General features: G+C 33.2%; 1 long non-coding RNA gene across 1 annotated transcript in view; it reads right to left on the bottom strand.

Annotated features, from left to right (window-relative positions):
- Positions 1–2,327: 2,327 nt before the first annotated feature.
- Positions 2,328–14,004, bottom strand: part of LOC147600970 (uncharacterized) — a 210,598-nt gene continuing 198,921 nt past the window's right edge. Inside the window, exon 3 of the long non-coding RNA XR_015258574.1 lies at positions 2,328–2,384. This is a non-coding gene — a long non-coding RNA (uncharacterized LOC147600970). The remainder of the gene's footprint in view (positions 2,385–14,004) is intronic.

Raw genomic sequence — 14,004 nt, 5'->3', positions numbered from 1 at the left:
GATGGCATTTTTTCTATCCCAATTAGAATAATTTATAATATACAATACATCCTGTCAGGTACAATGTGCTGACATCTTTACATGAAAGGACAAAAAAAGTACATAACAATAAACTCCCAGGACTGCATCAATTAACACTGCCAGACTAAGCAGTTCTTCTTACTTATCTTACTAGAGTGGCTTATTTAATAAGCAAAACAAGACTTCTCAGGAGGGTTGTAATGTCATTAGTTTTATTCTTCCCTTCACCTCCTATGCTGAATATGGCTTTTTTTTCATAGTTAGCCGTACCTGTCAGAAATGTGGCATGTATTTTCTCATCCTGACACTTTATTGTCCTTTAGTGATGATTCACCTGGGCATCCTCAGTGACATTCAACTAGGACCTTGGAGCATGGCACTCTCTCTTTTCCCTTCTTCTCTCTTCTTTTTTTTTCTTTTTTTTTTTTTAACCTACTTCTTTGGTAACTGTCTCATATTTTCCACTTCTAAGGTTCTCTCTTTTTTCTACTTTCATTGAAATATTTTCACTTAGCCAACACTGTTTAAATCTTGGCAAGATCAAAGTCTATCTGAGGTACTTGGGAAAGTAACAAATTACCTCATCAATTATATTTCTATATAAAGACAAGACCTGAAAAGAAAAAGCTAAAAACGGAACAACTTGGCAACACATCTGCATACACAAAAAAGCCAGTCTTTTTGTAATATTATGATTTCCTTCATAATTTCCAAAGTATAATAACCACTGAAAATTTGGAGTTTTCTAACGAATCTAAGCATTGCAGGCGCATTGGAAGATAACAAAGAGAGGGTTAGGTAGCACGGTGAAGTATAATGAGAATGGCTTCCCATGTCTCACAAGACTCTGGGATTTCAATCAAGAAGAAAAACTGGATTTCTAAAACATTTTTTTTGACAGAAAATCTAAAAAACCCCACAAAAATTAATAAGAGTACCACAGCCAGAATAGTGAAAGGCTGAATATTTCAGGCATTCTTCTGGGACATAAGACCAGGCTTGAAGTCCTCAGTCTATCAGACCTCCTTCTGGGAATACTGCATGTTCTGAGATGAACCTCTGACTTTTTCACTCAGAATAAATACTCTACCCAGATCACCAGGATTTTCTCTTGAGAAAAGGTCCACCTAAATGCTTTTGTTCCATAAAAAGTCCAATACTCAGATCACATCTGGCACAATCCCCAGAAGCTTCTGGCACTTTTTCAGAACTCCCTCTCCTCCACGAACACACAGGAAAAACACTCAATAACATCTGTAATTCAGAAGCTATGTTTTGGGAGGCTGAGGTAACTGCGGATCTTTTATTTTTTTTTTTAAAAAAAAGGCAATGTTGAAATATATGGCTAAATATCACTTAATACAGGATATCCTATTCCTGTCAATCTATGCATTAAAACACATGCATAAATGATATATGATAGGCTCTTAAAGTCCCCAGTGTTTTATAATGAAGCAGGCACATATATGATGAGTAGAACAATAAACTACTCCTTTTCCTTTCTCTCCGGTTACCAAATCCAAGTTTAGGGTAGACCACAATGTCCATGTAATCCCCTCTAACTTGATGACTTACAAATAACAATCATAGTGAAATCTTGGATGCTATTACCTGTGTCCTTGAGAGACAAGAATATTCTCTGTAAGGGTGGACAGTACAGTAGAGTTTGAAAGCTAATCAACTATTGCTACAGGAGAGGTAGATAAAGAATAATGAAGTATCACAAAGAACAGTCTGGGTACAATATGACACTGAGTCATTCCCCCCAGCTGAAAGTAAAAAAAAAAAACAAACAAAAACCAAAAACTTTTAAACTCGAGTTCTCAAAAGTAATTAAATGTTTGGAACTAGAGAAAAACTTGTATTTTTTTAGAAGAACAAAAGAAAGTTGTACCAGCAAAAAATAAAAAATTTAAGTTAGCAAGTTGTCACATTGAAAAAAAAAGTATCCTCTCCTCACCATATGAAATTCTCCAGTCATTTAACAGTTTTCTTTTCATCTTGCACAAAGAAAAATACGATAAAAATGTAACAAGCTGTTAATATTTTATTTCCACATATGAAGCCTTTTTTCTACAGTTATCAAATTAATTAAATTTATAATTTCTAAGAAGGGAAAAGTGAAAATTTGTTTCATATGTAAACACAGTTTCACACACAGGAAGTCAAAGTCTATGACAATTAATGCCATCTATAATTCCCTGCCATAAGCCAGACAGTGAGAAAGAACTAGCATTCTCCATTTTCTTTTCTAACTGACAAACCAGAAGGAACAATCATTTGAACTACTATTTTTAAGAAGGTCCTTACCTTTGAAGTATTTTGCAATTCCTTTTAGCAATCTATTGCAAAAGAACATCTACCTGTTACAAAGAAGATAAAATATTATTAGTGATACCTCAGAATGCACAGCTAATGTAAATCACCTTCATTATTTAGCTAAATATATATAAACTAATGTTAATTATGTTCCCCTTACTGTATTTCTATAATTCTCATCAAGGAAACTGCAGGATTTGAAAAAGTGATATGTTCTTAGAATTGCAAAAAACCTTAAAACATTTTATGCTCATTGTAATTCAGATAGCTCCTAAGTGCTGATCTCCCACTTGTATTTGCATTTATGGGCAAACCACCTTTATTAATCTAAGCATATTTCAGGACTTATTTTATGTGGCATCTACAGAATTTTCTACAGTATTTGGAATCCAAGCAACTATGCCTACAGAGAATTGTGTTCTACAGCATTTTCTTGTATCTCATTCCTTTTCTATTAATCCACGATCTTTAAGTTTAGCACTTAACTTTTAAGTTCCAATGGGTAAGGGACAGTTCTAATTTTCCAACTGAACAATGTCTTGCACAACACAATTCTGACTCAGAGGTGTTATCGCATATGCGTATGATAGCAGTGTTTCACTCTGTCCTGAAATAATAATTTTCAGGAGTAGTTTATTGGTAAAAATGTATGCTGGTTTCACTGCTGCTAGTAATGAAGTTTTTACTGAGAGTGCTCTCAGAGTTTCACTGTAGAAAAATATGAAGTAGTTGAGAGCAAAAGTTCAAGGAGAGGTGAGGAAAAAAAAAATCTTATTTGTAAAGATCAGGGAAGGACAAAGTTTTTAACCCTTTCCCTGACTATTTAAAACTACTTGTAAAAGCCATAGTATCTTCAGAAATAAGCTATAAACCAAATGAAATTGCAGTAAAATGTATTCTATGTTTAAAATGTCTTTAAAAAAATAAGTTAGTAACCTTTTAATAAAGGAATTGTGCTGCAGTAAAAACAGAGTAGATTTACAAAACTACTCTGTGTCAGTATGTCAGCCCCGATAATGTGACATACTGAGAAACATAGGAAAAATATGAAAAAAAAAGGTTTAGTTTTACACAGAACACTGTATTACTACTTGGACTGTCATTAAAAGGTATGTTCCAGATTTCCATCTCTGAGTTCAGAACCATATTTTGGCAGAAGGACATTCAGCATTACCACCTCTTCATTACTTGAAATAGCTTTTGTTCCTTATCTTTGGACAATTCCTGATTGATACAATTTCTACCATTTTTCACTTTAACGACACACTTACCTCTACTGAATAACCCAAAATGACAAGAAAATAGTGAGCTGAATATTCACATATGCACGAACACCAAAGCCAAGTGAGTATTAGAGTTTTTCTTTGGTGTAAAATCGTCATGATTTTCGTAGTTATCCCAAGCCAATCAAGTAACAACCAACCAACCATGTAAGTACTTCTAAATCAACAGCTATTTTTTTTTTTGCCTGTAAACCTTCAAAAATAAATATTTACAGAAACATAAATGTGGACATTTACACATCATGCATATTTCACCAAGTTTAAAAATTTATTATTAAAAATGCCATGTTCTTTTTTATTGATTATAAACAGCCAGTCTTCAGCCTTAAAAATTCTTGTTGTGTAAGCAATGATTACCTAAAATGGCTACTGAGTATATAATTGCTTATTTATGAGATTGCAGAATAGATAGCTACAGATATTCTGTTCAAAGAGTGAGGGCTAAAACAACATATTGTAATCTGAAGGATTATAAATAGAGAATCATGTAAGCATATGGTGAAAAACAGACAGTCTGGGACATTCACACTTTTTTGGGTCATCTTTTCATCAAAAAGGAAGAAAGTATTTTCAATAAAAGCTACCTTCTCTTTTTGCTCAATGGCATACTGAAAGCACTATAAATTTCATTTCTTTTTTAACTTTTTGCCTGCTGTGTCTTTGACTGACTATTTGGTACTGCCATTGATGTTCTTTCATTTTGGGGTAATTGGGGTTACTTTATAGCAAACAAAATTGGTATTTTTATTGTAAATATTGACTAATCTTTTATCGTTCTCACTGTAAGGAAATACAACTGTTCCAAACTTGAGCACATGTATTATACAAATATGTGCTGGCAGGTAAATAGAGAGTAACTTGAAACATCCTTGTATGATCTAAAGTGATTAATAGCTATAATTATGGATGGCAAACATCCTATTCTAACATTGCTCTATTGAAAAATATGTTCATAGAATTGAGGGCCAGTGTAGACCTGAAGATCGCTAAATTAAATATGTTACCATGGTAGCTGCTCACTGCAAACTGTATCAGAGCAGAGTGGACAAAAAGACATTTCCAAAACATTACTGAGTTCTTCTATCTTGAGATATTTTGATGAGTTTTTAAAGTGTTATTTCACAAACTGTTAACCTATACTACTCTTCATAAATACATTCATTCTATGTACTGTGAAATGCAAAGTCTACTCATGTATTTTGGAACGCAGATTTTTCTATCTTGCCTCACAAAACATGCAGGAACTCAGGCATCTATACAGGTGAAAGGTAATCTGTTTTGTTTAATGGCAGTTTTTGAACTACAGCTCCATTAAATATGTAGTTTGGTGAAGGTTTTCTAATCATTAGTCTTCAGAGTGCATCACGGAGTCTGTCTCAGCAGGTGATTGTGAGACAGCAGAATTTGAATGCTAGCGGTGTCCTTAATTCAACATATATTTGACTGTATGAGCCTCTTCATTGTATATACTGCATTTCTAATAGTTTCTCAGTGATTCCTAGAGCTTGAATCAACCTGTATTCATTTTATTGTATTTTATATTATCTTTAACTTTGATTTTCTCAGAATCATTTAAGCAAGTGGCACTATATCCTGACTTCCACACCTATCTTGAATCCCTAACAGATATCTATTCTTGCATTAAATTTTACTTGTAATCAAAATAAGAAAAACATAACCATTACCTTAAATTTTATCCTTATCTTTGCAAATAAGTAATTATAATTTTGATCAATGTTAATTCTAGTTCTTTTATACTTATAGTGAGATTAAGTAGGCAAATCTGTCTAAGTAAGTCAGTCAGAACCAATCAGAGTCAACCTGTAGCTGCCAAAGAAGGATCCTTTTGTGGTAGATGAGATAATAACTACTAGACTGAAAAGTCTGAATATGTATTTAATTTTAACTCTAATTTTAAGTTTTTATCTGTTTTTGCATAAGCTTTCTAATTTGTCTGTCTTAAATTTTCTCAGTTATAAATTAAAAACTGCATTTACTACATAAGATATTATTCTAAACATGATTGTGCCTAGAATATGTTTTGGAAATGAAAAACATAATGAATAATGATAGCTCATATTATTGTATTAGTATCTTTGGGCAACAGTTTTAGGCTCAGTAGAAGATCAGCAGAAGGATTACTAACAACTAAAGTTCAGTAAGGTATTGCTTTTTGCATTTAAAAGAAAAAAATTCTAAAAATTGAACATCTGGAATGACCTTACTAACTCTCTAATACAAAGAGTGGCAAAGAAATACAGTAGTAGTTGCAAAAATAATTTTCCAATTATGAAATAATACTTGTGAATATGTCTCTAAATATTTTCCTCCTAAGAAAAAAGTAGAATGCACATGTCTCAATCAGGAGGAAAGAAGAGGAATCCATTTGGTTACTCTCCAGAACTACTGCCTACCAGTAGATCACATTGTTCTGCTCTTACACAGTCTTACTAGAGCAGCTACTCTACCCAAAATATTTTTATTCTTACCTCAGTTATATCTCAGTTTCTGCAGACAAGTTATTTTTTTTAAACTTGATTTTTTTTTTCTTTTTTAATGTATTTCCTAAAACGCAGTAAGCTGAGCAGAGAAGCTTTGTAGTTCTTTTCTTTAACTTCCTAAATAATCAGTTTTATTTGAGCTGTTTGGACCAAAGGCACATAACTCCCTTGCAACTCTTAAGAGTTCTCTGGTAATTTGCTTTGAATATATTGAAACTGCAAAAGAATTGCTACTCTTAGCTTTGCCTGCCCCATCAGAGCCAATATATGTGTGTGAGTGTAAACACAGACTGAGTGACACATTGTGGCATAGAAAGGGAACAAGCAGAGAGAACTGACCTTAAAAATTCATAGTTTGCACAATAGCATACAACACATTTAAAGATGATGAGCGTTAAATAATTGACAATAATTTAAAACAAATACAGTATTTCATCGCAAGACTTTTAAAGAAATTAAGATCTTGATAACTAGCCACTTTTTTTTTAGAAGATTAGAAATAAAATTGATAATAACAGTACAAGCACCATAATTTAGATTTACATAAAACCTTTGATAATGTCTCAAATGATAGTCTTCATCTTAAACTGAAAGCAGGAAAGATTCAGGTTAAACATGGGAACAGATAAAGAACTGATTAAAGTAAAGTGATTAGAAAGCAAAGTGTTGAAAAGAGTCACAGGGGAGTCAGTTCTCAGATCTTTATTGCTTCTAATCTACATAAATTACCAAGACAGATAAACTAGCTGTAGAATTGCCAAATGCACTGATGACTTACAACTGAAATGAGGTAGTAAGTGGAAAGCAAAAGAATTAAATGATAATTTCCCCTGGAAAATTGTTTACATATTAAATGGAAAACAAAATTTAGGAATTATAAATACAATATATAAATAATCCCTTGTTTTCCCTTACAAAAGTACAAGAAGCCTACTTATAAATACTGTCATACAAATTTCAGGGAACATTTCTGAACCTGTCTAGATTATTGAAAAGTTAAGAGAATTCTATATACTGCAACTCTAAGAGTAAAAAAAAAAAAAAAAGTTAGCAGTTCAGGAAAAACCTCACGATCATAATACTTGCAGTTGCATCACTATTGTACAACAATAACTGCTATTCAATCCCTTTGTATTAGAAGTCTTAAAATAGAGAAAACACAAAAAAGCCCCACCTTATACTAACACTGCCAAAAGATTACCAGCAAACTGAAAAGGTTTCTACTTCAGTTGTTCTTGCCATTTTTCCCATCTCCTTATTTCTCATCTCAGATAAAACTGAAAATCATCCAGCTCCAATGGAAACAAGGAAAAATAAAACATTACTCAACACAATGCAAAATAACACTTCTGGATATTATGCTGGTTTTTTTTAATTTTGTTTTGTGGTTTTTATTATTTTTTTTTATTTACACACATTAAAATAGTATATAAATGCTGAGGATCAGACTTACAGGAGGACATCTATCTATAAATTACTGATAAGACAAATGTTATAACCCAGTCATATATATTATAATATAGTCAAAATGCATGGAAAAATTAAATTAAGCAGTTAGAAAATACGTATTGGAGAGAGGAATTAGTAAAAGAGGTATCTAATAGGAAGCCAGGTATGATGCTGCTCACCATCACTGTAATTTAACCCATTCACTATGCTACAGAAATAGTGTTATCAATTATGTTATTTGTACCCTTCTGAAGCCTTTGAAACCAGTACTCATATGATAGAAATATAAGACAATGAGGAAAATTTTATTTTCAAAAACCTAAATATATAAAAAATTACATTTTATATTTTTTTTCTGTAACTGATATTTCAGTCTTGATTCAATATCATATCTTGTCTCCCATTTATGTGTCCCTCTAAAAGTCACATTATTTGATCTTAGTTTGTATAGAGAGCTTCAGAAAAAAAAATTAACTGACTGCATGTCCTGGCTTCAGCTGAGACAGAGTTAATTTTCTTCCTAGTAGCTGGTACAGTGCTACATTTTAAATTTAGCACAAAAATAATGTTTATAACACACTGATATTTTTAGTTCTTGCTAAGTATTGTTCATACTAAGTCAAAAACCTTGCACCTTCCCATGATCTGGCAGCGGGGATGTGCACAAGAAGCAGTGAAGGAGTATAGCCAGGACAGCTGACCCAAACTGGCCAAAGGGACATGCCATACCATATAATATTATGCTCAGTATATAAACTGGGGAGTTGGGCAGGGGATGCGGAATCATTGCTCAGGGATGGGCTGCGCATCAGCTACCAGGTGGTGAGCAACTGCATTGTACATCACTTATTTCATATATTCTATTAATATTTTATCTTCCTTTGCTGTCCTATTAAACTATCTTTATCTCAACCCATGAGTTTTACCATTTTTTTCTGATTCTTCTTCCCCATCCCACCAGAGAGGGAGAAGAAGTGCATGAGCAGCTGTATGGTACTTAGTTGCCAGCTGGGGCTAAACGACAACACTGCAACAAAAACAACACCACTCAAAAGAAGAAAACAAAGAAAACAGGAAGAATTGCTCCAACCTCTATTTCCTATGTGTAATACAGATTTATAATTATATATACATATTTTCCTCAAGACAGCTGCATAAAGACAATGGAAGTGTAAGGGTTTATAGTGTTGACATTGCATTTCTGTGTCCATTTGAACGGTAACTGAAGTGATAATTTTAAGTACAAGACCTGCAAAATATTTTCGTACACTACACATAAGAAATCATGACTAAGGGATGTTTGTATCAGTGTATACAGCTAACAATATGGGAAAATAAATTTGTATATAGAGACAAATGAAGAGAAAGTAAGAGAAGAAAATTAACATTCTTTCTATATTATCACCACCTATCTAGTTTTTCCATATTTGGTTAATGAATTTAATATATCTCTCTTAGTGCCCAACATTTTAGAAATATTTGTAGCTTGATAGACAGCTTGATATCAAATACCGAAGGTTTCTATATTTAATGTTCTATTCCTACTTCTAATGACTTTTAAAGGTCATTAATGTTATTGATTACACTAATTTGAAAGCTGTTTGAATAACACAGAAAATTAATATGAAATGAACAGCCACAGAAGTTGACAACACACAAAATTACTGTGGTCTTCAGAGATGACTCCTGGGTGTTTTCCCCATTGATCAGTTCAGCATAGCAGGAGCAAAAGAGCCCAAATAGAAACTTTCAATTAGTTTTTTATGTTCTAGTAAATAGAAAAACTTTGATAATTTTTCCTATGGTCTGATAACAAATGGCATAAGAAATTTTATGAATCTAGTCTAGCATTTATTATTATGTAAGAAGTTAAACATTCAAGAATTCTCTCTTGATTTTGAATTTGGCCCAGTGACAAAAACTTCATCTACAGACATATCTCTACCCAGAAAAACCAGATGATCTTCTAACACTATTGAAATCTAGACAATCTTGTAAGATCATCTAGCGATATTCTTAGTCTTCAAGACAGAAGCAGAGAATTGCTCTAAAGAACCAAGGTTATATGTCACACTCATATCTACGTGAATAATGCTTTTAGGGGAAGAACTTTATAATGGAATTCCAAGTGATAAGACTGGGCATTTCCCTTTACATACATCTTTGGCCATTTGAAAGACCCTAGCCAAGGTATGCCTTAAACTCACATGACTTTCGAATTGTGCTGGTTTTAGTACATGGATTTATGAACTTATAAACTCTAGCTACTTAGAAATGCCATATGTTTTAAGAAAATAATATAGCACCATATTACAGAATTACAGCACATAATTGTGGAAGTAAGCATTATCCTATGGCAGAGGGGACAACCTGTTTATATACTACTATAATTAGGATCAACTAGACCAGCCAGTCTAGACTGACATCTACTCTGTGTGTAACTTAATCAGAAATATTCCATCAGTATCTATTTTGTGATTTAAGTACTGCATTTGTTCTTTGCTTCACTTTTTTTGGGTGTTTTTTTTTAATTTCCTTATTAATTTTTGTAAGTGAATATGATCAACTACTAATGAAGATCGATTGGTCAGCTTTTACAGGCAAGGACTACTGTGTTGCTTCTGAGATTCTATACTTAATCTGAGTTGAACACCCTTAATAAAAGTAAAATACAGTACCTAGTTTCATCATTTGATATCTGTTAATGAACCAGGACTATGTTCTTACTATGGTCCTATGTTTTAATAATTATAATCTTACAATTACTTCCTTAAAAATGCAGCTCCATTATTCCAGATTCTTATCAATGTTAACAAGGTAAGAACCACGAGTTATTTGAGTAAGTATACTGAAACAAATAAATGTAAGTGAATCTCCTGCAGATGACATAGCAAGTATTTGTATTTGTCATAAACCACTGCTCTTGTATACTTGAAAATAATACAAAATCATTCACTTGTCATAGATTAAATATTAAATACTATTGAGGTGTACAAGGGCATTACTATTTGTGTCTTGGTCCTTGGTTTCCATGCAGTTAATTGTGATGAGGTAGTATCATTTAAAACTTGATATGTAATATGCAATATGCAACTCTATTCAAATACAAGAGTGCTGGAGACATCTTTGTCAGCAGCTGTTTCCTGACTCTTACGTGCACTTTGTATATGAAGGATGACAACATGTAAATTAACATTCCATAGAAAATAAACTGTACTGTGAATTTAGCTTTATCAAAATGCAACAATCTTCAAGGTGTTCAAAGAAAGCACCTAAAGTCTTGGAATCACTCTGGAAGCCAATCCTGTCGAATAAAACCCACAAAACCCCATGCCTGAAAAATGTATGCAGAGTGGGTAATAATCAAAACCAAACAGATCACAAATAGGACCTGTAGGCACCTTATTTTTTTTAAAGAGCTCTGTGAGATGGGAATTACAAGAGAGACACAATAAAGCCACAACAATTTAAGTCACTATTTCAGTACTGCAAATAAAGAAAAGTCTCTTATTCTGGTGCATGGCCACACCCAAAGTACAGAACAGTTTAATAAACTAAAATTTTCTAAGATCTTTCTTCACAGACAAATTCCTGATTGGAGTTTTAAGGTCAGAGCTTTAGGAATTATAAACTTTGCTGTGAGTGATTACTGTTACCTTTCAAACTGACAAATATAAAACGAATATATACATTCTTTGTCATCATCAGGGAAACACTCATGTCCGCTGATTCTGAATGCCGAACCGAGAAATGTCACTGTATCTCTCATGAAATTTGCCATTCTATCTGTTTGGCTGAAATCAGTATATAAAGAGAAAGTATTTATAGGAGCATTGAGCATCTGTGCTCACCAGCCTCTCTGTATATTGAGCTGTACAGTTCTAAATCTGAAATTCTTTTGAGATTACTTAAACCTAAGAACATCCCACAGTTCTACTTAATCTTTCTCAAACTGCTCCTTAGAAACTGCAATTGAATAGCCCTGTGAGAATCATCACAGAAAAAATTTAAAAAGTATTGTCTATTATCCTTGTATTGAAATGGATGGTAATCTCCCAATGCTGAACAATTTGAAGGATTAAGTCTTAAATGTACTATGAGAAAACCAAAAGTTTAAGAAAGGAAAACACATAAGAGAATTTAAGAGCCATTTATTTGAAGACACACTTGGTGATCTGTTATGGATCCAACTGTTTAAAAGCATTTCTTTTGAGCTGTTGGCATTAAAATACAATTAAACTGAAAGAGTCCATTTTAATTAAAGACGGTAAGGTATGACCAGGATAATAAAACAGGCACACAGAAGTAAGTGAAGTGACACACATATTAAAAATATAAATCAAACCAAACCCCCTCACATTTGAAACAGAAGTTGTTGCTGTTCAGAGCTAGCATCAAGGCTGATTTTGTTATTTGTTCAGAGCTAGCATCAAGGCTCTCAATTTCACTGTCTAAATTGATAGCTTTCTGAACTTCTGAATTTGGTAAGTTGCAGAGCTCACTGTTTCAAGAGGCAAATTTCTATTGCCCCAATTGAGAAAGCATTTCAAACACTTTTCAGCAAGGGAAAATCTCAGTATAAACAGTTGCCTAAAGCTATACATTTGCATAAATACTACCCTGAATAGGGATGTATATTTTATTTCTCCACAAACTAGGAGTAACTCTAATTTGAATCCTGTCCTCATAAAAACGTTCCAGCACATGTTCTTCAGTGACCCACAGAACAGTATTTGTTCTTCTATGGCTAGATAAGAGATGTTCTGTGAGCTACAAGTGTTGGCTATCTGCAACTTGCTTGCTCTGCTGTCAAACCTCAGTAAGGCCTCAGATCACAGAACATCCTCCCTCTGTATTACAGAGAATAATGAATAAAATCCCTCCTTTTTACCTAAACACCAATTTTCATTAATCTTGTAAGAACCTAATATTTTTTCAGACCTTTACTCTTCTGCCACATTTGCAGAAATTAGCTACCAGACTTGAAAGTGACTTAAGAGAATGCAGGGATCTGGCAATAACCTGAGAACAGAAATAAGCCTTAGGAAACTATGTTAGAAAAGAATCTGATAATGACTAGTTGTAAAGTATCATTTTGGTAAACAGCATGAAATTGTTCCTTCTAGGCCTAGAAAAACGAGTGCGAAATTTTGCAATATAGAGTATAACAAATTTACAAAACTGATAAAAGACATACTTTTGCATAGCAAATAAATTAACTGAACACTAGTAGCTATGGAAACAAGGCATAATTTTTCCTCAAAAAATAAGAAATCAAATTTACATTGCCAGCTTAAGTATACCAGTTAAAGGACATCAAAGTATAATGCATGAATGGTTCAGAACCTTATCCACAAGTATTAGATATTGTGGTTTTAATCCTATGAGATCTGCAATCCTTGCAAGTTGCAACTAATTATAAATTGGCTGATACACCAATGCTATTAGGCTGTGTTAACATTTTGAATTTGTTTGGCCACTTTAACTTCTTTAATGCAAGTCCAGCTACTTTGAAAGAAACAAATTCTGTCAACGCTACAGTTGTAAGCTATTTTGCAATAAAGGCCATTCTACACACATTAATAATACTGACAAGAACAGATGGTAATTATTGCTTTTAACAATGTTTTTTCTGTTAGTATTAATTACTTAGGCTTAATTTCTGTTGTTATGTCCACTAGGCATCGAGGTAAGATGCTACAAATCTGCCCAAATACTTTCATCTCATTGATAGCAACAGAATTCTTATTAAAATTGAAACATTACTGTCATTTTAATTAACTCATTAGAGATGCAACCAAATCCATCATTATTGATAGCTATTTTTAACACTTTTCTAATACTAAAGTGCTTTATAAAGTAAGTAGCATTTTTGCTAATTGTATAGTTAAAACATCATGTGCTGAACAGTTCATTAAAATATCAGTCATACGAATCACCAGAAAATTCTCTGCAGCTTTCTGAGTGTGCTGAAAAATCTCTGCTGTTTAAAAACTTCAATCTTTAGATCTAATTCCTGTTCACTGATTGTCTAGGAGCAGTACTTTTTCTACTATCTCTCTGGCAGAATGCCGATGTCCAAGTTAGGCAGCTAGGTGGTTCTCTTCTGCAGTCGCATTAGCAAAGGAAAAATAAAATTCCTAAACAACGTGGTCTGTAACAGCCAACACTCTTAGCAGGGAGCTGCTTAACCTTTGTCAAAAGATAACACCAGAAACAGTCTTAAACAAACACCCTTCAGGGCTTCACAACAGGGCCTTGCCTGCTTTCAGTTAGGCTTCATTGCCACAAGCTGTTTCAGTTCATAGTTTTCAAGCATGCAACCAATGATCTGAAAATATGTTGAGGATACTGTACACTTCAGAGCTATCTATTCCCAAAACTGACTACTAGCCTATAGTTTCAGCAGTGTGAAAGAAGACTCTATTGGT

Source organism: Chlamydotis macqueenii, chromosome 4 (genome assembly GCF_036417535.1).
Source record: "Chlamydotis macqueenii isolate bChlMac1 chromosome 4, bChlMac1.mat, whole genome shotgun sequence".
NCBI classification, from domain to species: domain Eukaryota; kingdom Metazoa; phylum Chordata; class Aves; order Otidiformes; family Otididae; genus Chlamydotis; species Chlamydotis macqueenii.
Note: the sequence above shows the minus strand (reverse complement) of the source record. Positions and strands in the feature narration are given on the sequence as shown.